The following is a 27,260-nucleotide window of genomic DNA, read 5'->3' on the forward strand; positions in this document are numbered from 1 at the left end:
AATATCCGAAATAATAAAATATAATGTTAATGATCCCGTATGGTGAACGGTGTGAACGTAAAAAAAAAAGAAAAAGTCCACAACTGCTGCTTTTGTAACATTTTGTTGTAAAAAAAAAATTTATAAAAACATTTATTAATAAATGTGGTATCAATAAAAAGTACAGTTCACGGCACGAAAAATTAGCCCTCATACCGCCGCTTATACGGAAAAATGAAAAAGTTATAGGTCAGCAAAATAGAGGGATTTTAAACTTACAAATTTTGTTAAAAAGTTTGCTATTTTTTTTAAAGCGCAATAATAATAGAAAAGTATGTTATCATGGGTATCATTTTAATCGTATTGACCCACAAAATAAAGAACACATGTTATTTTTACCGTAAATTGTACAGCGAGAAAACGAACCCTTCCAAAATTTGCTAAATTTCAGTTTTCTTTTCAATTTCCCCACACAAATAGTATTTTTTTTTTTTTTTGCGCCATACATTTTATGGTAAAATTAGTGATGTCATTACAAAGGACAACTGGTCGCTCAAAAAACAAGCTCCATACTAGTCTGTGGATGGAAATATAAAAAAGTTATGATTTTTAGAAGGAGGAAAAAGTCCTTAAGGCCAAAATGGGTTGAGTCCTTAGGGGGTTAATGAACATGTTCTCTCCATGCTGTATCTCCATAGTAAGTCTGTCGGAGTGAAGCTAGGGAAGCTATACCCATTTGCAAAAGAGTCTTTCTAGAAAGGATATGTAAAACAGTTCTCACACCACCTTTTCAAGTAGCTTTCCCTTATTATAAGTGTTTCACTCCAACGAGAAGTCTTAGAAACTGACTGGGAATGTATGTCAAGAATACCAATCTGCAGACAGTGCTGTTTTGGGGATTATTGCCCTTCATCAGTATAGAGCTAGGTGTGCTGGCTTGGCTGGGAAGAGACCTTGACCACTAGTAAGACATTTGAGGGTGGAGTGAAATATAATGTTCTGGTCAGATGAAGAAATTGTGTATATGTAGTCAATGATTTACCTTTCAGGCTTGAAGATAAGCCAAAAGCAGGTTGGTGTTTAGCACAAATAGCTTGGAGATTTAGTAAAGGTGGCTTGGCTACACGCACATATTAAAAGTTTTGATTGGCTTACGATTGCTAAATCTCCCCAGATCCCCATTCGATCAGAATTGTCCCCGGATATGGGCTCCATTATAAGTCTAAGAAGATACCCACGTACTTCTTCCAACTTTATCTCTCTCAGCACCAAGACCCTAACCGATCAAAACTTTTGACATGTCTTTGTGACATATTAAAGGGGCACTGCACTGCCCGGGCATCCGGAACATTTAGTTCCGAATGCTGGGAGCAGGCTGCATGGGTCGTGATGTCATGGCCACGCCCCTCATGACGCCACCCTACTTAATGCAAGTCTATGGGAGGGGGCATAGTGGCCACCACGCCCCCTCCCAATACTTGCATTGAGGGGGCGTGGTGTGATGTAATGATAGGTGTGGTCGTGACGACACGACCCCTGCAGCCCGGACCTGGCATTCGGAACTAAATGTTCCGAATGCTGGGGCAGTGGAGTACCCCTTTAAGTGACAGTAATGCTTTAACCCCTTCCCACAAATGGACATACAATTTAGTGGGCCATTTTGAAGAATCGGGCGTACCGGTGCATCCACAGGATGACATGGGCTTAGGAGCTGTGTGGGAGCTGACTGGTCCACAGTGCTCCCTCATGATCCTGGCAATTAACCCTTTACATGCTGCAACCGCAGCATCTAGCAGGGTGACAGAAGAAGTTGGCTCCCTCATTTCCCCGTCGGCACCTCATGAATCCACATGGGTGGTGTACAAGATCAGCTGTGCAAATCCTTCCCAGAATTCCCAGTGGGGCTTGGATGGCCTATTAGTCTCGCACGTCTCTATGACGCTCTCCTCAAGGAAAAACATCACATAAGTGACTGTCCCATAGTAACTTACTGTCTGCACTGTTGTCAGCTCAGGTCTTATCTGCCTCCTTTCTTATCTTTAGCCTTGTAAATGACAGAGACTAACTGGAGAAGTAGGGTCATAACTTGTCATAACTAGAACTATGTGCAATTGTTTGACAGAAGCTAAAAAACATTATGTTCATGGTTTCAATAAATTACAGTTAGGTTCTATCGCCACCATAGGAGGATGCTACCATTAGGCTATATTCATTTAGGTTTTTATGGCTTTTTGGTTGTAAATTTGGGATATGTTTGCTGGCAGTCAAAGGTCTCTCCACAATATACAGTAGGGCAGATTTACTAAAATGAATACCTAGTGTAAACCTAGACGGGTTTCAAGGGGATAGCACCCCTTTTCTTCAGGTCCCTAGGACCTGACGAAGAGGTGTGCTATCCCCTGAAAACGCGTAGTCCATGCGTATGTTATATTTGACAATAAAAGCTGTTTGCTTTATTATTTTCTGTCCACTCTGGTTAATATTATTCATCCCTGCATCACTTTTTGCTTCTATCTCTAGTAGATCACCAATTTCTGCATTTCAACCACTGCTCCTTCGACCGAGGAGACGAGATCGATGCTGGCAGCTCCCTACTGAATTACGCAGCGCAACACCAAATGTGAGCACATAACTACCGATTCACTCCCCCATTCAGCTCAGGATAATGGCACATGTCTACACATATTTTGTTCCTTTTTTTCTTCGTACATACATTGTACCACACACCACATATTCTCTGGTGGCAGCTTATCTCCCATCAAAACAAATGGATCAGGCAGATAACATCCAACTGCCTGATCCTTTTCTCCCCGACATTTGCTGTTCGGTGGCCCCCATACACATTAGATGACTGTCAAGTCCTGCCAAACTAAGCATCCTTGGCTGGCATTTACTTAAAGGGATACTAGGCATCTTATCCCCTATCCAAAGGATAGGTAATAAGATGTCTGATTGTAGGGGGTCTGGCCGCTGCTGGGACCCCCACAATTTCTCTGAGCCGGCACCGAGGAGTTTTGAACACAGAGACTTTGAGCTTCCGTGTTCTTGACGTCACGCTACACCACGCTCTATTCATGTCTATGGTATGGGGCGTGATTACTAGTACATAGCCGTCATGCCTCCTCCCATAGACATGAATGTAGAGGGCATGACGGCTGTGGTCATCCAGCACGGAGCGGAGTTTACTCCCAGTGGCCGAACCCCCGCGATCAAACATCTTATCCCCTATGCTTTGGATGGGGATAAGATGTTTAGGGGCTGAGTACCCCTTTAATGTATTACAAGTAATACAAGGCCCCACTGAGGCCTACAAAGTGGAAAGATGGCCAGATAAAGAGGATAACAAATGTGTGACCTTCTCCATACGTCTTTAGAGACTGTGCAACAAGCCATTTTGACTGCTTTCTACAGGAAACAGCCTGTACCAGAAATCAGTAGCATACAAATATCATGGCGTCTCCACTTGTATTTTATTGTGTTGCTTCTGCTAGATAACAGATTTTACTGCAGGACGACTGGTTTACATTCAGGTTTATGAACATCTGCGGTGCCCAACCTATAGGTATTAAAGATGACCTCTCACATATCATATACAGAAGTCTAAAAATAAGCTGAAATAAATCTTAGTATTTATATTCTGAGATATGAAAAGGTGAATCTGTGTAAAGATGAGTTTACCTAGTTGGTTTCCTAATTTAGACTTTACGCTACAGAGATAATCTTTATGGTTATTTGACTTCTGGGCGTGGGAGCCCAGAGAGTGACGTGGGTCCCATTTTAATTGCCCTTTCTCTTTCCAATGTGTCATTTGACCCGATATCAGATTCCATAGTACATTGACTGTAATTGACTGTACAGTCCATTCATCTTCAATATCGTTATTAATATTAATATTATTAGAGATGAGCGAATCAAAGCAGACAAACCCGAATTCGTTACAAATTTCAGGATTTATTCTATTCGCAACAAATGCGAATATCGCAGCAATTCTATCGCACGAATCGCTTCAGATAACTCCATTTTACAGCGTTCCAGGCTCCAGGACACCTAAAATGGCGGATCCACATGTCAGTACATGGGGCAGGGGATGCTGGGAAGGTGGGAAGGCAAAGAGGGAAGGGAGGTAGGCAGGATGACCCTGAATCACATGTGAGATGGAGCCTATCAGCATTCATTGACCCCTGTGATGTCACAGCCCTATATAATCGGCAGCCATTTTGCGGCTGCTCATATCATGCCATACACACTGCAGAAGGATAGGACGGACTGCGTCTCTCTTTGTGTTACACAGACGCGCTGAATTGATCATACCGCAGCGTTCCGCTTCCAACTGCTAGTCACATCAGCATTGTGGACAGAGAGCAGTGCTTGTTGCCACTGAGAAGGATTTTTACGCCATAAACCTCCCAGTCACTTTATTCAGCATTTTATCAGAGAGGGGCAGATAGCTTTTCGTTGCCTCATACATATCAACAAGCTGCCTGAACTTCATCAACCTTATCACAGGAGGCAGGAACGATTTTTCAGTGCAATTCTGTGTATTTTTTCCACAAGAAATCATCTGCTTATCCTAGTCTATAGATGGTATAATAACCAGCAATTCACACCATCTTCTTAATACTGTGTGACAGAGTGCAAATTATTTTTGTGGTGCTGCACTGTTGTGTCCTGCTGCTGTGCAAAAATAAGTTTTTTTAGCGGACGGTAGTGCATTTTTCTGCCCTCATACGTGCATACCACATACCTACATCTAAGCAGTCTACTATTTTGTATCTGTAAATCTGTAAGAAGTCTAGATACTGGGAAAGTCCATGCAAAAGTAATCACTGGCTGGTGTTTTACAAAAATACATTTTCCAAGTGTACTGTAGCGCATTTATTTTCCCTCATACGTGCCTACCACATGCCTACATCTAAGTAGTGCACTTTTTTTTTACCTGTTAATCTGTAACTAGCCTACATACAGTGAAAGGCCAGGGAAAACGAATCACTGGCTGTTTCATGAAAATACGTATTCCAAGTGTACAGTAGCGCATTTTTTTGCCCTCATACGTGCATACACCATACCTACATCTAAGTAGTGTACCATATTGTACCTGTTAATCTGTCAAGGGCCTACATACTGTGAAAGTCTAAGCAAGAGTACCCACCGGCTGGTGTTTTACAAAAATACAGAGCTTTTAATGAGTATTGTAGTGCATTTTTCTGCCCTCCTAAGTGCATACCGCATACGTACATCTAAGTGGTGTACTATTTTGTACCTGTTAATCTGTCAAGAGCCTACATACTGTGAAAGGACAGCCAAAAGTAATCCCCGGCTGGTGTTTTACAAAAATTACAGAGTTTTTAGGCTCATTGTAGCGCATTATTCTGCCCTCATAAATGCATACCACATACCTAAATCTAAGTAGTGTACCATTTTGTACCTGTTAATCTAACAAGGGCCTACATACTGTGAAAGTCCAAACAATAGTACTCACCGGCTGGTGGTTTACAAAACTTACAGAGTTTTTAGGCTCATTGTAGCGCATTTTTCTGCCATCCTAAGTGCATACCGCATACGTACATCTAAGTAGTGTACATGCACAGAGGAGTGGCAGAGGCCTAAATCCTTCAGCAGAGGTCGCAGCAGACTAGGGGCGAGTGGCAGTAGGAGTCGCAGTGAGAGGCCTGAGCTCCCGGTATCAGCTACCAGTCATGTCCCTACCGACAACCCATCTGTCGTTGTCGATTGATTGACGCAGTTATCCACTTCATCACAAGTAACTGTTACGCCGAGCGCTCTGGGTCTCTGCTCCTCCCCGAAGCGCTTGCGGCGTTTCTCTCCCTGCAGCGCCCCGGTCAGACCCGCTGACCGGGAGCGCTGCACTAACATGGCCGGCGGGGATGCGATTCGCATAGCGGATCGCGCCCGCCCGCGAATCGCACCCCAGGTCACTTACCTGTCCCGGTCCCCGGCTGTCATGCTCTGGCGCGCGCGGCTCCACTCTCTAGGGCGTGCGCGCACCAGCGCTCTGAGATTTAAAGGGCCAGTGCACCAATGATGGTGCCTGGCCCAATCACCCTGATTAGCTGCACCTGTTCCTTGCCCTACTTATGCTCACTTCCCCTGCACTCCCTTGCCGGATCTTGTTGCCTTGTGCCTTGTGAAAGCTTTACTGTGTTACCAATACTGTGTTCCAGACCTCCTGCTATCCCACCTTGACTACGAACCTTGCCGCCTGTCCCGACCTTCTGCTACATCTGACCTTGCTCTTGTCTACTCCCTTGTACCGCGCCTATCTCAGCAGTCAGAGAGGTTGAGCCGTTGCCGGTGGATACGACCTGGTTGCTACCGCCGCTGCAAGACCATCCCGCTTTGCGGCGGGCTCTGGTGAATACCAGCAGCAACTTAGAACCGGTCCACCGACACGGTCCACGCCAATCCCTCTCTGGCACAGAGGATCCACCTCCAGCCAGCCGAATCGTGACAGTAGATCCGGCCATGGATCCCGCTGAGGTTCTTCTGCCAGCTGTCTCTGACCTCACCACGGTGGTCGCCCAGCAATCCCGACAGATCGCCCATCTAAGTCACCAGCTGTCGGAAGTGTCCACCATGGTACAGAAACTTCAGTCGCAGCTACAGCATCTGCAACAGCAGCTACCATCTCCTCCACCAGCTCCTGCACCTCCTCCGCTGCGAGTGGCCGCTCCTAACCTCCGCTTGTCCCTGCCGGACAAATTTGATGGGGACTCTAGACTCTGCCGTGGTTTTCTGTCACAATGTTCCCTTCATTTGGAGATTTTGTCGGACCAATTTCCTACAGAACGGTCGAAGGTGGCTTTCGTGGTCAGTCTCCTGTCTGGGAAGGCTTTGTCTTGGGCCACACCGCTCTGGGACTGCGATGACCCTGTCACCGCCTCTGTACACTCCTTCTTCTCTGAGGTTCGCAGTGTCTTCGAGGAACCAGCCCGAGCTTCTTCTGCCGAGACTGCCCTGCTGAACCTGGTCCAGGGTAATTCTTCAGTAGGCGAGTACGCCATCCGATTTCGTACTCTCGCTTCCGAATTATCTTGGAACAACGAGGCTCTCTGCGCGACCTTTAAAAAAGGCCTATCCAGTAACATCAAAGATGTGCTGGCCGCACGAGAGATTCCTGCCAACCTGCATGAACTTATCCATTTGGCCACCCGCATTGACATGCGTTTTTCGGAAAGACACCAGGAACTCCGCCAGGAAAAAGACCTTAATCCCTGGGCACCTCTCTCTCGGAATCCCTTGCAATCTACCCCTGTGCCTCCCGCCGAGGAGCCTATGCAAGTAGATCGGTCTCGCCTGACTATTGAAGAGAGGTCTCGCCGTAGGGATAAAAATCTATGTCTGTACTGCGCTAGTACCGAACATTTCTTGGTGAATTGCCCTATTCGTCCTCCACGTCTGGAAAATGCACGCACGCAACCTGCTCATGTGGGCCTGGCGTCTCTGGGTACGGAGTCTGCTTCTCCATGTCTCTCTGTGCCCGTACGGATTTCTCCTTCTGCCAACTCCTCTTTCTCTGCTGTGGCCGTCTTGGACTCTGGTTCTTCTGGAAATTTTATTCTGGCGTCTTTGCTTGATACGTACTGCATCCCGGTGACCCGTCTCATCAAGCCGCTCTATATTTCTTCGGTCGACGGAGTCAAGCTGCACTGCACTGTGCGTTATCGCACAGTGCCCCTGCTTATGAACATTGGACCACATCTCGAGGAAATTGAATTTTTGGTTTTGCCCGGCTGTACCTCTGAAGTCCTCCTCGGTTTGCCATGGCTCCAGCACCATTCTCCCACCCTTGACTGGACCACCGGGGAGATCAAGAATTGGGGTCCTGCTTGCCGCAAAGAGTGCCTCACGTCTGCTCCCAGCCCCGTCTGTCGGTCCTCAGTGTCTCCTCCTGTGCCTGGTCTCCCCAAGGCCTGTCAGGACTGTGCCGTACCCCCTCATAGTCCCCATCCTGGTGACACTCTACCCCGTGCCAAGCCTCACCCTCTGCCCCCCCTCCCCATTCCCACTCCTTCTGACCGGTCTGCCATTCTTGTTAAAACCCAGGACTTCACTGTCCCCCAGAAGGAGACTCTACAATCACTCCCGATGTCCTCGTCCTCTGTGGAGCAACATCCCGACAAAAAGAGGGGGAGACCTAAGGGGGGGGGTACTGTTACGCCGAGCGCTCCGGGTCTCTGCTCCTCCCCGAAGCGCTCGCGGCGTTTCTCTCCCTGCAGCGCCCCGGTCAGACCCGCTGACCGGGAGCGCTGCACTAACATGGCCGGCGGGGATGCGATTCGCATAGCGGGTCGCGCCCGCCCGCGAATCGCACCCCAGGTCACTTACCTGTCCCGGTCCCCGGCTTTCATGCTCTGGCGCGCGCGGCTCCGCTCTCTAGGGCGCGCGCGCGCCAGCGCTCTGAGATTTAAAGGGCCAGTGCACCAATGATGGTGCCTGGCCCAATCACCCTGATTAGCTGGACCTGTTCCTTGCCCTACTTATGCTCACTTCCCCTGCACTCCTTTGCCGGATCTTGTTGCCTTGTGCCTTGTGAAAGCTTTACTGTGTTACCAATACTGTGTTCCAGACCTCCTGCTATCCCACCTTGACTACGAACCTTGCCGCCTGTCCCGACCTTCTGCTACGTCTGACCTTGCTCTTGTCTACTCCCTTGTACCGCGCCTATCTCAGCAGTCAGAGAGGTTGAGCCGTTGCCGGTGGATACGACCTGGTTGCTACCGCCGCTGCAAGACCATCCCGCTTTGCGGCGGGCTCTGGTGAATACCAGCAGCAACTTAGAACCGGTCCACCGACACGGTCCACGCCAATCCCTCTCTGGCACAGAGGATCCACCTCCAGCCAGCCGAATCGTGACAGTAACATCTGATACCCCCAGTCATCAGTCGGTGTGTTCCTCAGACACAACCCTCAGTTGGCATGGCCCGGGAGCAGTTCCTGTCCTTCCATTGCCTCTGTCCTATGCTGTTCTCTCCCCTAAAGAAGTATCTTACGCAGTATTAGATGACAGTCAGCAGCTACTGCCCAGCCAAGAAGTGGAGGAGAAATCTGCCACTTCCTACGCTTGGCGGGCAATTATTGATGAGGAGGGTGATGTGGGAGGTGGTGTTTCCAGCATTCAGGGTCCTGAATCATACACTGTTGAGGAACCTGAGGAGGAAATCAGTGACGTGCAGACAGAAATCGATGATGATGAAGCCAATCGCACTTGGGAGCCGGGTGCAGAGGGGGCTTCATCATCATCAGCAGAAGAGGGTTGCAGGTTGCCCGTGAGGCAGCGGATGAGCCAGCAAGGTGGTAGCATGGTTGGCAGTCAGCATAGTGGCAGAAGTGGAAATTCAGGAGCCAAACGTGCCCGGGGTAAGCCACCTGCTTCGCCGCAGCCTACCTTCCCGGGTGGTAGTGGAACAGGGGTTCCTGGAAACTGCAACAGTAGCAGTCAATTATTGCGCAGTGTTGGTGGTAAAATTAGATACTCGGTGGTCTGGCAGTTTTTCATCAAGCATCCGAGGATGTTAACCTGGCCACATGCAAGATATGTCAGCAGAAGGTGAAGCGTGGACAGAGTAGCAATGTTGGCACCACGGCCCTGCGTCAACATATGATGCGCCACCATAAAGCGTCCTGGTACAAACGTGGCTCAGATGTGGTGGTCCAGCCTGCCGCATCACCCAGGGCACGCCACTCCCTCTTTTACCCAGCCAAGGGTCCACCACCTCAGGCGAAGGGAGCTGTGTGTCATACCCTCCTTCTGTCACTCCAGATGCTTCTGCTCCTCCTACTTTTAGTCAGCCATTCCGCCAACAATCCATAGGCGAAGCCATGTCCAAGAGACAACAGTATGCACCCACTCATCCAATGGCGCAGAAGCTGAATGTTCTCCTTTCCAAGTTGCTGGTGTTGCAGTCCCTCCCATTTCAAGTGGTGGACTCTGCACCTTTCAGAGAATTGATGGCTTGTGCCGAGCCGAGGTGAAGAGTCCCAAGCCGTCATTTCTTTGCGAAGAACGCAGTACCAGATCTGCATAATTTTGTACAAAAGAAGGTGTGCCAGTCCTTGAGCCTGTCGGTGTGTTCAAAAATGCACGGCAGCGCCGACGTGTGGAGCTGTAACTAGTTTCCATAGTACATTGACTGTAATTGACTGTACAGTCCATTCATCTTCAATATCATTATTAATATTAATATTATTAGAGATGAGTGAATCGAAGCAGACGAACCCGAATTCGTTACAAATTTCAGGATTTATTCTATTCGCAACAATCGCTTCAGATAACTCCATTTTACAGCATTCCAGGCTCCAGGACACCTAAAATGGCGGATCCACATGTCAGTACATGGGGCAGGGGATGCTGGGAAGGTGGGAAGGCAAAGACAGAAGGGAGGTAGTCGGGATGACCCTGAATCACATGTGAGATGCAGCCTATCAGCATTCATTGACCCCTGTGATGTCACAGCCCTATATAATCGGCAGCCATTTTGCGGCTGCTCATATCATGCCATATACACTGCAGAAGGATAGGACGGACTGTGTCTCTCTGTGTGTTACACAGACGCGCTGAATTGATCATACCTCAGCGTTCCACTTCCAACTGCTAGTCACATCAGCATTGTGGACAGAGAGCAGAGCAGTGCTTGTTGCCACTGAGAAGGATTTTTACGCCATAAACCTCCCAGTCACTTTAATCAGCATTTTATCAGAGAGGGGCAGATAGCTTTTCGTTGCCTCATAGATATCAGCAAGCTGCCTGAACTTCATTAACCTTATCACAGGAGGCAGGAACGATTTTTCAGCGCGATTCTGTGTATTTTTTCCACAAGAAATCATCTGCCTATCCTAGTCTGTAGATGGTATAATAACCAGCAATTGACAGAATGCAAATATATATTTTTTTGTGGTGCACTGTTGTGTCCTGCTGCTGTGCAAAAATAAGTTTTTTTTAGCGGACGGTAGTGCATTTTTCTGCCCTCATACGTGCATACCACATACCTACATCAAAGCAGTCTACTATTTTGTATCTGTAAATCTGTAAGAAGTCTAGATACTGGGAAAGTCCATGCAAAAGTAATCACTGGCTGGTGTTTTACAAAAATAAATTTTCCAAGTGTACTGTAGCGCATTTTTTTCCCCTCATACGTGCCTACCACATGCCTACATCTAAGTAGTGCACTTTTTTTTTTACCTGTTAATCTGTAACTAGCCTACATACAGTGAAAGGCCAGGGAAAACTAATCACTGGCTGTTTCATGAAATTAGTTTTCCAAGTGTACTGTAGCGCATTTTTTTTTGCCCTCACACATGCAAACCACATACCTACATCTAAGTAGTGCACTTTTTTTTAACCTGTTAATCTGTAACAAGCCTACATACAGTGAAAGGACAGGGAAAACTAATCACTGGCTGTTGTTTTATGAAAATACGTTTTCCAAGTGTACAGTAGCGCATTTTTTTGCCCTCATACGTGCATACACCATACCTACTGTCACGATTCGGCAGGCTGGATGTGGATCCTCTGTGTCAGCGAGGGATTGGCGTGGACCGTGTCGGTGGACCGGTTCTAAGTTGCTACTGGTTTTCACCAGAGCCCGCCGCAAAGAGGGATGGTCTTGCTGCGGCGGTAGCAACCAGGTCGTATCCACCGGCAACGGCTCAACCTCGCTGACTGCTGAGAAGGCGTGGGACAGAAGGACTAGACAGAGGCAAGGTCAGACGTAGCAGAAGGTCGGGGCAGGCGGCAAGGTTCGTAGTCAATGTGGATAGCAGAAGATCTGGAACACAGGCTTTGGACAACACTAAACGCTTTCACTGGCACAAGGCAACAAGATCCGGCAGGGAAGTGCAGGGGAAGTGAGGTAATATAGCCAGGGAGCAGGTGGAAGCTAATTAGGCTGATTGGGCCAGGCACCAATCATTGGTGCACTGGCCCTTTAAATCTTAGAGAGCTGGCGCGTGCACGCCCTAGGGAGCGGAGCCGCGCGTGCCAGGACATGACAGCCGGGGGCCGGGACAGGTGAGTGACTTGGGATGCGATTTGCGAGCGGGCCTTGATGTTACTGGATAGGCCTTTTTTAAAGGTCGCGTAGAGAGCCTCGTTATTCCAAGATAATTCGGAAGCGAGAGTACGAAATTGGATGGCGTACTCGCCTACTGGAGAACTACCCTGGACCAGGTTCAGCATGGCAGTCTCGGCAAAAGAAGCTCGGGCTGGATCTTCGAAGACACTACGGACTTCAGCGAAGAAGGACTGGACTGTGGCTGTGGCAGGATCATTGCGGTCCCAGAGCGGTGTGGCCCAAGACAAGGCCTTTCCAGAAAGAAGACTCACTACGAACGCCACCTTAGACCGTTCTGTAGGAAATTGGTCCGACAACATCTCCATATGTAGGGAACATTGAGACAAGAAGCCACGGCAGAGTCTAGAGTCCCCATCAAATTTGTCCGGCAGGGACAAGTGTAGGCTAGGAGCGGCCAGTCGCTGCGGAGGAGGTGCAGGAGCTGGCGGAGGAGATGGTTGCTGCTGTAGCAGTGGCAGAAGTTGCTGTAACGTGGCGGTCAACTGCAACAGCTGCTCTCCTTGTTGGGCAATTTGCTGCGATTGCTGGGCGACCACCGTGGGTAGGTCAGCGGGATCCATGGCCGTATCTACTGTCACGATTTGGCTGGCTAGAGGTGGATCCTCTGTGCCAGAGAGGGATTGGCGTGGACCGTGTAGGTGGACCGGTTCTAAGTTGCTACTGGTTTTCACCAGAGCCCACCGCAAAGCGGGATGGTCTTGCAGTGGCGGTAGCAACCAGGTCGTATCCACTAGCAACGGCTCAACCTCTCTGACTGCTGAGATAAGCGCGGTACAAGGGAGTAGACAAGAGCAAGGTCGGACGTAGCAGAAGGTCAGGGCAGGCAGCAAGGATCGTAGTCAGGGGCAACAGCAGGAGGTCTGGAACACAGGCTAGGAACACACAAGGAAACGCTTTCCCTGGCACAAGGCAACAAGATCCGGCAGGGAAGTGCAGGGGAAGTGAGGTAATATAGCCAGGGAGCAGGTGGAAGCTAATTAGGCTGATTGGGCCAGGCACCAATCATTTGTGCACTGGCCCTTTAAATCTTAGAGAGCTGGCACGCGCGCGCCCTAGAGAGCGGAGCCGCGCGCGCCAGGACATGACAGCCGGGGGCCGGGACAGGTGAGTGACTTGGGATGCGATTCGCGAGCGGGCGTGTCCCGCTATGCGAATCGCATCCCCGCCGGCAGTGTCAGTGCAGCGCTCACGGTCAGCGGGTCTGACCGGGGCGCTGCAGAGAGAGGAACGCCGCGAGCGCTTCGGGGAGGAGCAGGGACCCGGAGCGCTCGGCGTAACACCTACATCTAAGTAGTGTACCATATTGTACCTGTTAATCTGTCAAGGGCCTACATACTGTGAAAGTCTAAGCAAGAGTACTCACCGGCTGGTGTTTTACAAAAATACAGAGCTTTGTAGTGCATTTTTCTGCCCTCCTAAGTGCATACCGCATACGTACATCTAAGTGGTGTACTATTTTGTACCTGCTAATCTGTCAAGAGCCTACATACTGTGAAAGGACAACCAAAAGTAATCCCCGGCTGGTGTTTTACAAAAATTACAGAGTTTTTAGGCTCATTGTAGCGCATTATTCTGCCCTCATAAATGCATACCACATACCTAAATCTAAGTAGTGTACCATTTTGTACCTGTTAATCTATCAAGGGCCTACATACTGTGAAAGTCCAAACAATAGTACTCACCGGCTGGTGGTTTACAAAACTTACAGAGTTTTTAGGCTCATTGTAGCGCATTTTTCTGCCATCCTAAGTGCATACCGCATACGTACATCTAAGTAGTGTACATGCATAGAGGAGTGGCAGAGGCCTAAATCCTTCAGGCAGAGGTCGCAGCAGACTAGGGGCGAGTGGCAGTAGGAGTCGCAGTGAGAGGCCTGAGCTCCCGGTATCAGCTACCAGTCATGTCCCTACCGACAACCCATCTGTCGTTGTCGATTGATTGATGCAGTTATCCACTTCATCACAAGTAACATCTGATACCCCCAGTCATCAGTCGGTGTGTTCCTCAGACACAACCCTCAGTTGGCATGGCCCGGGAGCAGTCCCTGTCCTTCCATTGCCTCTGTCCTATGCTGTTCTCTCCCCTAAAGAAGTATCTTACGCAGTATTAGATGACAGTCAGCAGCTACTGCCTAGCCAAGAAGTGGAGGAGAAATCTGCCACTTCCTACGCTTGGCGGGCAATTATTGATGAGGAGGGTGATGTGGGAGGTGGTGTTTCCAGCATTCAGGGTCCTGAATCATACACTGTTGAGGAACTTGAGGAGGACATCAGTGACGTGCAGACAGAACTCGATGATGATGAAGCCAATCGCACTTGGGAGCCGGGTGCAGAGGGGGCTTCATCATCATCAGCATAAGAGGGTTGCAGGTTACCCGTGAGGCAGCAGATGAGCCAGCAAGGTGGTAGTATGGTTGGCAGTCAGCATAGTGGCAGAAGTGGAAATTCAGGAGCCAAACGTGCCCGGGGTAGGCCACCTGCTTCGCCGCAGCCTACCTTCCCGGGTGGTAGTGGAACAGGGGTTCCTGGAAACTGCGACAGTAGCAGTCAATTATTGCGCAGTGTTGGTGGTAAAATTAGATACTCGGTGGTCTGGCAGTTTTTCATCAAGCATCCAAGGATGTTAACCTGGCCACATGCAAGATATGTCAGCAGAAGGTGAAGCGTGGACAGAGTAGCAATGTTGGCACCACGGCCCTGCGTCAACATATGATGCGCCACCATAAAGCGGCCTGGTACAACCGTGGCTCAGATGTGGTAGTCCAGCCTGCCACATCACCCAGGGCACGCCACTCCCTCTTTTACCCAGCCAAGGGTCCACCACCTCAGGCAAAGGGAGCTGTGTGTCATACCCTCCTTCTGTCACTCCAGATGCTTCTGCTCCTCCTACTTTTAGTCAGCCATTCCGCCAACAATCCATAGGCGAAGCCATGTCCAAGAGACAACAGTATGCACCCACTCATCCAATGGCGCAGAAGCTGAATGTTCTCCTTTCCAAGTTGCTGGTGTTGCAGTCCCTCCCATTTCAAGTGGTGGACTCTGCACCTTTCAGAGAATTGATGGCTTGTGCCAAGCCAAGGTGGAGAGTCCCAAGCCGTCATTTCTTTGCGAAGAACGCAGTACCAGATCTGCATAATTTTGTACAAAAGAAGGTGTGCCAGTCCTTGAGCCTGTCGGTGTGTTCAAAAGTGCACGGCAGCGCCGACGTGTGGAGCTGTAACTACGGGCAGGGACAATACATGTCTTTTACGGCCCACTGGGTAAATGTGGTTCCTGCACAGCCACAACAGCAACTTGGACAGGTCACACCGCTTCCTCCTCCACGCTCTCGCTCTCAGGCAGTTGGTCCTGTGACAGTTTGGACTCCGCTTCCTCAGCCTCCACTGCATGTACTAATCTCAGTGGCCCTTCATTGTACCCTGTGTGTAGGGCATGGCGGTGTCACGCTGTTCTTCACATGGTTTGCCTTGATGAACGGAGTCACACAGGGGAGGAACTGCTAAAATTCATTTGTCAAGAAATTGGAGTATGGCTTTCTCCACAAAATCTGGAAATGGGAACCATGGTGACCGACAACGGGAAGAACATTGTGTCCGCGCTGCGACAAGGAAGTGTGAAACATGCGCCCTGCATGGCACACGTGTTGAATCTGGTTGTCAAGCACTTCCTGAAGTCTTCACCCCATTTGCAAGACATCCTAACAATGGGAAGGTAACTGTACACTGCAAAGCACACCCTCCTTGAGCTGCAGCATCAGAACGGTATCCCACAACATAGTCATATTTGTGACGTTGCCATGCATTGGAATTCCACCCTCCATATGTTGTACAGACTATACGAACAAAGAAAAGCCATTTCTTTGTTGATGATCCAAGCAGATAGGGGTACTCCCCTGTGTAACTTCAATGTGAACCAGTGGCAGCTCATACGTGACACCTGCCGTTTGCTGAGGCCCTTTGAGGAAGCCACATTATTTGTAAATCGTCTAGATTACAGGATGAACAACGTAATTCCACTCCTACATTGTCTACAACAAATGATTGAAACATTGGCTGGTCACGGCAATGGAGACGTTGCGCCTACATCTCACGGCTGCATGAGCCCTGTGGGGGCTGAACTGAAGGAGGAGGATGAGGGGCACAGTGGAGCACAGTTTAGGTTTGATGAGATGGGCGGTGTTTCTAGTCATCGGACAGGAGAGGAGGAGCATGATCAGCTGGAGGAGCTAGAGGGTTATTATGAGGAAGGTGAGACAGAGGACCCAGACACACCGTGGCAGTGTGCAGTGGAGATGGAGGCAGGGAGTCCCTCCGAGTCACTGGCGCAAATGGCACGATGCATGCTCAGTTGCTTGCGTAGTGACCCCCGAATTGTCAGAATTCGTCAGCGGGATGACTTCTGGCTCTCCACCTTATTGGACCCTCGCTACCGTCACAGAATGGGGGCCTTTTTTACACCCACTGAGAGGGAGGATAAACTGACCTACTACAGAGAGATCCAACGTAGTCAGTTGGCCGATGCCTATCGGCGACATGGTCCCTCCACTCGCACGTCTGACTCGGGGGGCCCACTGCGCTCACCTTCCAGTGCCATGGCTGCTGGGGAGGGGTGGCAGGAGCAGTACCAGCTCCATTATCAACAGTCTACAGTCGCTGATGAGTAGCTTTCTTCACCCGCAGGTGGTGGCATACCTTGACATGGCGATGCCAACAAACCTTGAAGATCCGCTGGACTTCTGGGCAGCCAAACTTGATTTATGGCCGCAACTAGCAGAGTTTGCCCTGGAAAAGCTGTCCTCCCCGGCCAGTAGTGTGCCATCAGAGTGGGTGTTTAGTGCGGCGGGGCCATAGTCACTCCAAGGTGAACTCGCCTGTCCACTAAAAATGTGGACAGACTGACGTTTGTCAAGATGAATCAGGCATGGATCAGCCAGGATTTCCACCCACCAATGCCAGATGCCTCAGAGTAGATTGACCATGCTGCTACACCAACACTTCACAATTATGATTATGAAACCCTCTTGGGTTATGAATTAGGGTTATGAAATCCTCTTGGGTACTGCGAATGCCTGCTCCTGACTCATCCTTTGCCTTTCAGGAACTATTTGCCTCACTGATACTTCTGGCCTTGGGCCTTTCATTTTTGGATGTTTAGCAGTAGCTAAATACATGCTTAATTCAAATTTCAACATTGATCTTTCAATGTAAGGGGTTATGAAACCCTCTTGGGTACTGCAAATGCCTGCTCCTGACTGATCCTGTGTCTTTCAGGAACTACTTGCCTCACTGACGCTTCTGGCCTTGGGCCTTTAATTTTTGGATGTTTAGCAGTAGCTAAATACATGCTTAATGCAAATTTCAACATTGATCTTTCAATGTAAGGGATTATGAAACCCTCTTGGGTACTGCGAATGCCTGCTCCTGTGTCTTTCAGGAACTACTTGCCTTCATGATGCTTCTGGGCTTGGGCCTTTAATTTTTGGATTTTTGGAATGGATACACACATGCTTAATTTGAATTTCAAAATTTATGGTGCAATGTAATACATTTTGAAAAAAACAGTACCCAAGAGGGTTTAATAACCCCAACCCTCTTGGGTACAGTTTTTTTTCAAAATGTATAAAAATTTTCTCAAAAATAAACTTGGAATTTCCAGAGTACTAACCATTACACCATGGAACGCTTGTTGTGTGTGATTTTTTTTTATTTAAAAAATAATACAGTGAGGGATGAACTCTGCTTCTTTATTTCAGAAAACATTACTTTAGAGAAGAATGTCTTTTTTGGTCCACCGTCCTGCATTATAGAGTCTTCATAACTTGTTTTGCAACAAACACCTTGCCATCATAAGGTGATTTCACAGAAGGAACTACTGGGATAGCATTTTCTTTTTCTGATACAGTAATACTGGTAATGCTAGAACTGTCATCAGGAATAGCTGGGTAGGACATGGTAAGTTTGTAAAGAGTCAAAAGTGAAATTTTTGTACCTGAATTGCCATTTACTTTGGCCTGCTGGGAATCTTACACATTCGCTCCATTAACCATCACTTGAGTGATTCTGTTAGACATTTTCTGTCTGTGGTTGGGCACTTCTGTACCTCGACAACTTTCAAAATTTTAAAGGAATCTTCTGTCTGTTAAATCTGACTGCTTATACTTTCAACCTGTTTAGGATTTACCTCTTTGCCATTAACAGTAAGGTATTCCTGTACACTGCAGGATTTGGCCATATTTTTGCTCTTTCCAGATTTTGCCACAAGCTGTAGAGATTTTTTAACTGTCTTATGTGCCTTTCTTAAATGCAGTATAGCTCGGTGTATTTTGTATATGCGCTTGTTCTTACATAAAGGTATTTCATCAGACAACATAGCTAAAACAACTTTAATATTTTCTTCTGACTGAGAGAACTATTGAATTCTTTTAGTACACCTTTTAATAAACACTGAAGTTACCCTTTTTTTTATTCAGTCTATTCTTTATTGTGTGAATATCAATTTTGTGCAAGGCTTTATTTGATGGGACTGGGCTACAGCTGACTGCTGTGTCATGTGACTAAACACTGTTATCCACTTTTAATCAGAGTGTCTCAAGGTTATCATTGTTACTTTGTATTAAAATTGGAGTGTCTGTCTGAATTTCTGAGATAGAATCTGCTATCAGGTTATTTTGAGTTAAAGAATTCAAATCATCGAATGAGTTACATGTTGCTTGTTGGGATAGACCAATTTCCTATTTGTGTGATCCATAGTGGCTTCCCATTGCTTCAGCCACCTCAAGGATGTGGCATTCAGACACCATATAGTCTCGAATCTGCTATCAGGTGATCTTGAGTTAAATAATTCAAATCCTCAATTACATGTTGCTTCTTTGGAGGGACCAATTTCCTATTTGTGTGATCCATATTGGCTTCACATTGCTTCTGCTACCTCCAGGCTGTGCCTTTCAGACACCATATAGTCTCCTCATACTGATGCCACCTCCAGGCTCTGTCATTGTACCACCATGTGACATGTGGCTCCTTGTTCGATTTGGTCCTTCATAGCCACATGCTGGGTCCTGGGACACTTAAACTTGATATTTTTAAATTAAAGCCCTCTTATGTACCCATCCTCCTGCCAGATCCAGGCTGTGTCTTTCATCAACTAGATTGTTTTGGGATGCAGCTGGGCCTGTGCCTAATATGTTTGGATGTTAGCACTACCTAACATGAGTGCTTAATAGAAATTTCAACATTGATATTTCAATCTTATTGCTAATTAAATCCCCCAGAGTACTGCAGATGCCTTTTTCTGACTGTTTGTTTCAGGAACTAATTTACTTAATGCTGCTTCTGGCCTTGGCCCTCAAATTTTTGGATGTTTAGCAGTAGCTAAATACATGCTTAATTGAAATTTCAACATTGATCTTGCAATGTAAAGGAGTTATGAAACCCTCTTGGGTACTGCTGATGACTGCTCCTGACTGCTCCTGTGTCTTTCAAGAATTACTTGGCTTATTGATGCTTATGGGCTTGGGCCTTGAATTTGGATGTTTTGCACTAGATTACATACATGCTTAATTAAGATTTCAACATTGATCATTCAATCTTAGGTGTTATGAAATCTTCTTGTGTACTGCTGATGCCTTTTCCTGACTGTGTCTTTCAGGAACTACTTGGCTTACTGATGCTTCTGGGCTTGGGCCTTAAATTTTTTGGATGGTAGCATCTTCAATAGAGATTTCAACGTTCACCTTTTAATTTTAGGGGTTGTGAACCCCTCTTGTGTACTCATGCTGCTTCCTGCTCCACTCTGTCAGCCCGTTGGTCCTGTGACAGTGTGCGACTCTGCCTCCACATCCTCCATTGTGTCCTCAGCCTCCACTGCCCGGACAAGTCTCAGTGTCCCTTCAGCATACCATGTGTGCAGGGCACGGCAGTGTCACGCTGTTCTTCACATGGTTTGCCTTGGCGAAAAGTGTTGGAAACAATGGCCAGTCAGGGCAATGGAGACATTGCGCCTACATCTCACGGCCACATGAGCCCTGTGGGGGCTTGTTAGATTAGGTCCTTTGTACCCACACGCCGGGGTCCGGGACACTAAAACTTGGGAGTTAAAAGTTCAATTTCAAAATCATTGATTTAAATTTCAAATAAAAAAATCATACATTTCAATGGTCTCCTCATGCTTCAGCCAACTCAGGCTGTGTCATTCAGGCAATATATGGTTTACTGATACTTCTGCTGGGCCTGGGTCTGGAACTGAAAATTTTGTTATGGTAGGTAGCGCCAGCTATCCAAAATCTTCATTTTAAATTAAAAAAATTCTTGTGGTTTTTCTTGGGGATTATGAGGCCCTGGTGTGTACTCATGCTTCAGCCAACTCCAGGCTGGGTCATTCAGGCAATATATGGTTTACTGATGCCGCTGCTGGGCCTGGGTCTGGGAATAAAAATGTTGTTATGGTAGGTAGCACCAGCTATCCAAAATCTTCATTTTAAATTTCAAAAATTCTTGTGTTTTTTTCTTGGGGATTGTGAAGTCCTGGTGTGTACTCATGCTTCTGCCAACTCCAGGCTGTGTCATTCAGGCAATATATGGTTTACTGATGCCGCTGCTGTGCCTGGGTCTGGGAATAAAAATGTTGTTATGGTAGGTAGCACCAGCTATCCAAAATCTTTGGTTTACATTTTTGAATTCATCTTTTAATCTTAGGGAGTGTGAAGGCCTAGTGTCTACTCATGCTGCCAACACCTCCACACTGTGCCATTCAGCCACTATATGGTCTCCTCATGCTGCCAATACCTCCATGCTGTGTCATTCAGCCACTATATGGTCTCCTCATGCTTCAGCCTCATCCAAGCTGTGTCATTCAGCCACTATATGGTCTCCTCATGCTGCCAACACCTCCACGCTGTGTCATTCAGCCACTATATGGTGTCCTCATGCTGCCAACACCTCCACGCTGTGTCATTCAGCCACTATATGGTCTCCTCTTTCTTCAGCCTCATCCAAGCTGTGTGATTCAGCCACTATATGGTCTCCTTATGCTGCCAACACCTCCACGCTGTGTCATTCAGCCACTATATGGTGTCCTCATGCTGCCAACACCTCCACGCTGTATCATTCAGCCACTATATGGTCTCCTCATACTGATGCCACCTCCAGGCTTTGTGCCACTCTGCGGCAGTGATTCTAAAAGCGATGCCGGTAATCTGCATGTTATTCTGAATAACAGTATTATTTCACTACCCCAGCACACTCCATATGCGTGTTAGAACACAGCAAAGTGTTCTATACCCTTATTGAGGCTGTCTGTAGGCTACAAACTGCCGTTTTTAATATAGATTCATTGCAAATAAATTCGGATTGAAACAAATTTTTTCGAAAAATTTGGCGAATCAGCCGACTCAAATTTTTTAAAAGTTCACTCATCTCTAATTATTGTTATTATCATGGGTAGAGATTATTAAATCCATTTACAAGGTTTTCAGGAAATCTGAATGACTGCAAATTAATCAAAAAATGAATCAACAAATAATTGCTTGTCTAATAGGAGTGGATCCAGTTACAGCACATTTAGGCCTTTGGGTGAGGGGGTGTTACATTAGGCTCCTGTGCCCCAGTAGAAAATCTGTACTAGATGCCAATTATAGTAGTGGCTGTTAGGTGGCCCTAAGGATCCACTCAGGTAACATATGGAAGGTATGTAGTTTGAATGAGAGGTTTCATTCATTTGTTATAGTCACTATAGTACTTTTCCCTGATGTAGAATTATTTTTTAAAATACAAAAGTTTTGTTGTTTATGAATAGAGGTGAGTGAACCTTCAAAATAGTTTGGGTCTAACTTGCTGAGAATAGGGCATTTATACAATTTGGATTCAATGGCCAGGTGTAGAGAGTCCGATCCCCGATGCTCAGCATGGCTGTTTACCTCCTTTTGGCCGGAGGGTAGAGCATTACTGCTTACTGTACAGGTGCATTGACTCCTGTCTTTGAAGACCAGTCTATAGCGTTCATCTCAATGACGGTGGTGAGACAAGATCTACTCAAAGCCATTGAGATGCCGTTTTGGCAGCAATCTGAGACGCTATGAAAGACTACAATGGATAATTCTGGTTTATGATGGAAATTCCCTTTAGTTTAGTTTTATGGAGTCTTATCTTGGTAGTCATGGAAAACTAAAACAAAGAAGAAAAAAAACTTACAAAAACAGAAGTAGTTCTTCCTGGGGAGGATTTCCCTATGCCCACTGATAACTAATTTCCTCTATGGTTACAGAAGTTCTTTCATATGAGTCAAAGTTATCCTGTGGCACTACGGTTGTGTCACGATTCGGCTTACGGGTTGTGGATCCGCTGTGTCAGTGAGGGATTGGCGTGGACCGTGCTAGTGGACCGGTTCTAAGAGGCTACTGGTTTTCACCAGAGCCCGCCGCAAAGCGGGATGGTCTTGCTGCGGCAGTAGCAACCAGGTCGTATCCACTAGCAACGGCTCAACCTCGCTGACTGCTGAGAAGGCGTGGGACAGAAGGACTAGGCAGAGGCAAGGTCAGACGTAGCAGAAGGTCGGGGGCAGGCGGCAAGGTTCGTAGTCAGGATGGATAGCAGAAGTTCAGGTAACACAGGCTTTGGACAACACTAAACGCTTTCACTGGCACAAGGCAACAAGATCCGGCCAGGGAGTGCAAGGGAGGAGATCAGATATAGCCAGGGAGCAGGTGGAAGCCAATTAAGCTAATTGGGCCAGGCACCAATCATTGGTGCACTGGCCCTTTAAGTCTCAGAGAGCTGGCGCGCGCGCCCTAGAGAGCGGAGCCGCGCGCGCCAGCACATGACAGCAGGGGACCGGGACGGGTAAGTGACCTGGGATGCGATTCGCGAGCGGGCGCGTCCCGCTGTGCGAATCGCATCCCCGACGGCCATGACAGTGCAGCGCTCCCGGTCAGCGGGACTGACCGGGGCGCTGCAGGGAGAAAGACGCCGTGAGCGCTCCGGGGAGGAGCGGGGACCCGGAGCGCTAGGCGTAACAGGTTGCCTACATATACCTGCACTGGAAGGCAGAAATTAAATGTAAACAGAGCCTAAGGTGTATACAATCTGTTCTGTAAATAAGAGGTCCTCAACCCAGTCCTCAAGGTCCACCAATCACCCAAGATTTGAATTGTTCCCTGTTCTTTTCCAATAAAGTACCTGAAAAAACTTGGAATGGTGGTGGACCTTGGGGACTGGGTTGGGGAACGGGTTGGGGACCACTGCTCTAAAGAAGGTATTCCCATCTGAGCATGCTATCTCCTATCCAGAGGATAACATGCTGATCTGTGGGAGTCTGACTGCTGGAACCCCCAGTGATCATGATAAAGGAGGCAAAACTGTCCTCGGAATGAATGGTGCAAACCATGCATGGGTGGCCGGCGCTCACTCTATTCCACTCAAGTTCAACCCTTGGAAATGTTTGCTGGCCCCTTAGACAAGGAAAGGACCACTGAATGTACATGCAGACTGCACACTGTTCCTTCAAGGGGCAGTTTTGTTCCTTATGATTATCGGGGTGCTTAGTGGTTAATTTTTATTTGAATTTATGTGAGTATGCATTTATTCATTTATGTTTGTAAGAGTCCACTCATTTTGTTTATGACCCTTGTTCATCAGACGCTGTTGTATCCTGTTTCCCATAAGCCAGAGGGGACTTGTTTAAAGAGTAATAATTACGCATTTCGGGGGTAGCCTTCACTTTCCTCAGATCTGGAAAACAAATCACCCATCACACCTCCAGATGGTAACAAGTTAAAGTTGGCAATAATGGGGTATATGTAATGGATGGTTCTCGTTGTATTCAGAAAAATGCAGGTTTAGTAGGAAATGGTATGCCTGACTGTCTTACATTGTGGAAAATATAGGGGAAGATTTATCAAAACCTGTGCAGAGGAAGAGTGGTCCAGTTGCTCTACTGTAGAGACTTGTTTTTGGATCTTTATTAAGACATTTAGGAAGATTTATCAAAACATATGAAGAAGAAAAGCGGACCGGTTGCCCATGGCAACCAATCAGATTGCCTGTTCAATTAACTGACTTACTGCACCCTTTTATTATTATTATTATTATTATTATTAAGGGTGCTTTCACACTGCTGTTGGCATACATCCCGTTCAGGGTCCATTCGGCAATTTTTTTTTCTTGCACTTTACTTGAATGGGGTCCGTCAGGGATGCAGTAGTTTAGTGGAATTTAGCGAAGAAAAAAAACTAGTACTTACACTATTTTTCTCTCCGCTAAACTCTCGTGATTCAAATGTAGTCCAATGCCAGTGTGAAGGTGACTTAAGGCTGTCGTGCTGCACATTTGAGACTGTGCCCTTTGACTTGTAAGGGTACTCCACCCCTCTACATCTTATCCCCTATACAAAGGATAGGGGATCAGATGTCTGATCGCGGAAGTCCCACCGCTGGGGACTCCTGCGATCTCCCTGCTGCACCCAGCGTTCGTTTAGAGTGTCAGGTGCAGCGGAGGAGGCTTGTGACATTGCATTACGCTGCCTCCCATAGACTTGCTTTGAGGGGGCATGGCTGTGACATCATGAGTGGGCGAGTCTCTACCCCACATTGCCAGTTCTCCGGCAATGTCTGGGGTGGTGCAGCCGAGATTGCGGGGGACCCCTGTGATCAGACATCTTATTCAATATCCTTTGGATAGGGGATAAGATGTCTAGGAATGGAAAACCCCTTTAAAGTATGAGTTAAAGGGCACAGCATCAAGCCTGCAACATGAAGGAGGCTTGGAACTTGTGTAGAGGAAGTATAGAATTTGATTTACCATGTTTCCCTCTTTTATGGTGTAGCTGCGTACTGACTTCAGGGTGCAGCCGCAGCACAGTTTTTTTTTTTATGGATACCTGGCAAACAAATGCCAGGCTTTCCTCACGCTGCCCCTGCACCTTTTCACCTAGTGTGATGGCAGGGCGCAGAGTCCTGCTAAAGAAGCCTGGCAAATCAAATGCCAGGCTTCCCAATCCCTTCCCTGCGGTCGCTAGCTGCCATAAAGATGCGATGCTTAATAAACAGTCATATAATTACCAAATAATACTGCTATACAAGGAGCAAATGTAATCCCCATACAACATTACCATTCTACTATTACTGTCCCAATCCCACTATTCCAAGACAACGATTAAGAATAATACTGCCATACGAATAAAGTGACTATATGCGCCCCTGACCATGCCTCTTTCATGCTCCTGTTCCATCCAAATCCCTACACACAAAATAAAATGACATATCGACGTCGTCCTTTTTCCTTTTCTTCCTCATCTGGCTCAGACCGCCATGGCAACTTCTTCCAGCCAAAACTCATCTCTTAACATATGCAGGACAAACATGTTAGACTCTGCATTTTTACAGTGCCCTCCCCTCCTCTACACAATCTCCCCATCTATATGCCCTAACTGTAATAATGCCCCCCTTGGTGTCTTGCACAGAAAAAGGTAGGTAGATAACCAGATAAGTAGCTAATTATGTAGTTAGGAATCCAGATATGTAGGTAGGTAAATAGACATGTAGGTATGTAGTCAGGCATATAGATAGGTAACTAGATAGGTAGTTAGGTAGCCAAGTATGTAGGCAGGTATGTAATAAGGTATTGAGGTAGCCTGGTATGTAGGTATCCAGGTAGCTAGCTAGGCAGCCAGATATGCACATAGGTAGTTCTGTAGCCAGATGTGTTAGTATGTAGTTAGGCAGCCAGGTATGTAGGTAGGTAGTTAGTTAGCCATTTAAGTAGGTAGGTAGTTAGGCAGCAAGGTAAGTAGGTATGTAGACAGGTATATAGTTGGGTAACCAGGTATGTAGGAGTTTAGGTAGTTAGGTAGTAAGACATGTAGTTAGGTAGTTATGTAGCCAGGTGGTTAGGTAGCCAGGTATATAGGTAGGTAGTTAGGACACCAGGTATGTAGGCCAGGTATGTAGTTAGACAGTTAGGTAGCCAGGTATGTAGATAGGTAGTTAGGCAACCAGGTATGTAGATCAGGTAGGAATGTAGTTAAGTAGCCAAGTATGTAGTTAGGCAATCAGGTATGTAGGTAATTAGGTAGCCAAGTGTGTAGTTAGGTGCTTAGGCAGCCAGGTATGTAGGCCAGGTATGAAGGTAGTTGGATAGCCAGGTATGTAAGTAGGTTCTTAGGCAGTCAGGTATGTAGGCCAGGTATGAAGGTAGTTAGGTAACCAGGTATGTAGGTAGGCAGCCTTGTATGTAAGTTGTTAGAAGGACAGCCAAGTTTGAAGGTAGTTATGCAGCCAGCTATGTAGGTAGGTAGTTAGGTTGCCAGGTATGTAGGTAGAGAGCCTGGTATTTAGGTTGTTAGAAAGGCAGCCAGGTGCGTAGGTCAGGTATAAAGAGAGTTAGATAGCCAGGTATGTAGGTAGGTACTTAGGCAGCCAGGTATGAAGGTAGTTAAGTAGCCAGGTATGTAAGCTAGGTATGAAGGTAGTTGGGTAAGTTATTTAAGTGTGTAGTTAGGCAGCCAGGTATGTAGGTCAAGTATGAAGGTAGTTAGTAAGCCAAGTATGTAGGTATGTATACCCCTACCCCCCTCCCCCTTTTTTTGCCGGTTAAAATAGAAAAATTTATAAAGTAAAAAAAAAAACAGATACTCACCTGTCCCATGAAGCGAAGTTCTCACTATAACCACGGCACGCTCTTTTCGCTTCACAGTGCAGACTCCCATAAGTACTGTGCAGCGGGGGCAGAGGTCGCGTCTCCTCTCGGTGGAGGTCGCAGATGTGGCTCTCACAGAAAGGAGTCTTTCAGCTGAAAGCAGCGCTCGCCTGCCTGGGGATCCGGTACAGGTGTGTTAAATTTTTTGCAAATCTGACCACTGTCATTTTATGCATTAATAACTCTGGGATGCTTTTACTTATGAATTTGATTCTGAGATAGTTTTATAGTGACATATTCTACTTTATGTTAGTGGTAAAATTTTGTCGATATTTGCATCATTTCTTGGTGAAAAATTCCAAAATATGATGAAAAATTTGGAAATTTTGCATTTTTTTTATTTACTTTGAAGCTCTCTGCTTATAAGGAAAACAAATGTTCCAAATAAATTATATATTGATTCACATATACAATATGTCTACTTGACGTGCTTTTACTTTTGGAAAACATCAGAGGGCTTCAAAGTTCAGCAGTTCAGTTTTGAAGGGGATTTGAAGGGGATT

General features: G+C 47.0%; 1 long non-coding RNA gene across 2 annotated transcripts in view; it reads left to right on the forward strand.

The window, feature by feature from the left end:
- Nucleotides 1-26,876, forward strand: part of LOC130367656 (uncharacterized) — a 29,844-nt gene extending 2,968 nt beyond the window's left edge. The window contains exons 2-3 of one of the 2 annotated variants that reach the window (XR_008892138.1): nt 2,500-2,599; nt 26,755-26,876. This is a non-coding gene — a long non-coding RNA (uncharacterized LOC130367656). The remainder of the gene's footprint in view (nt 1-2,499; nt 2,600-26,754) is intronic. The other variant, XR_008892139.1, reaches the window with a different exon arrangement.
- Nucleotides 26,877-27,260: the final 384 nt, after the last annotated feature.

Source organism: Hyla sarda, chromosome 4 (genome assembly GCF_029499605.1).
Source record: "Hyla sarda isolate aHylSar1 chromosome 4, aHylSar1.hap1, whole genome shotgun sequence".
Lineage (NCBI taxonomy): Eukaryota > Metazoa > Chordata > Amphibia > Anura > Hylidae > Hyla > Hyla sarda.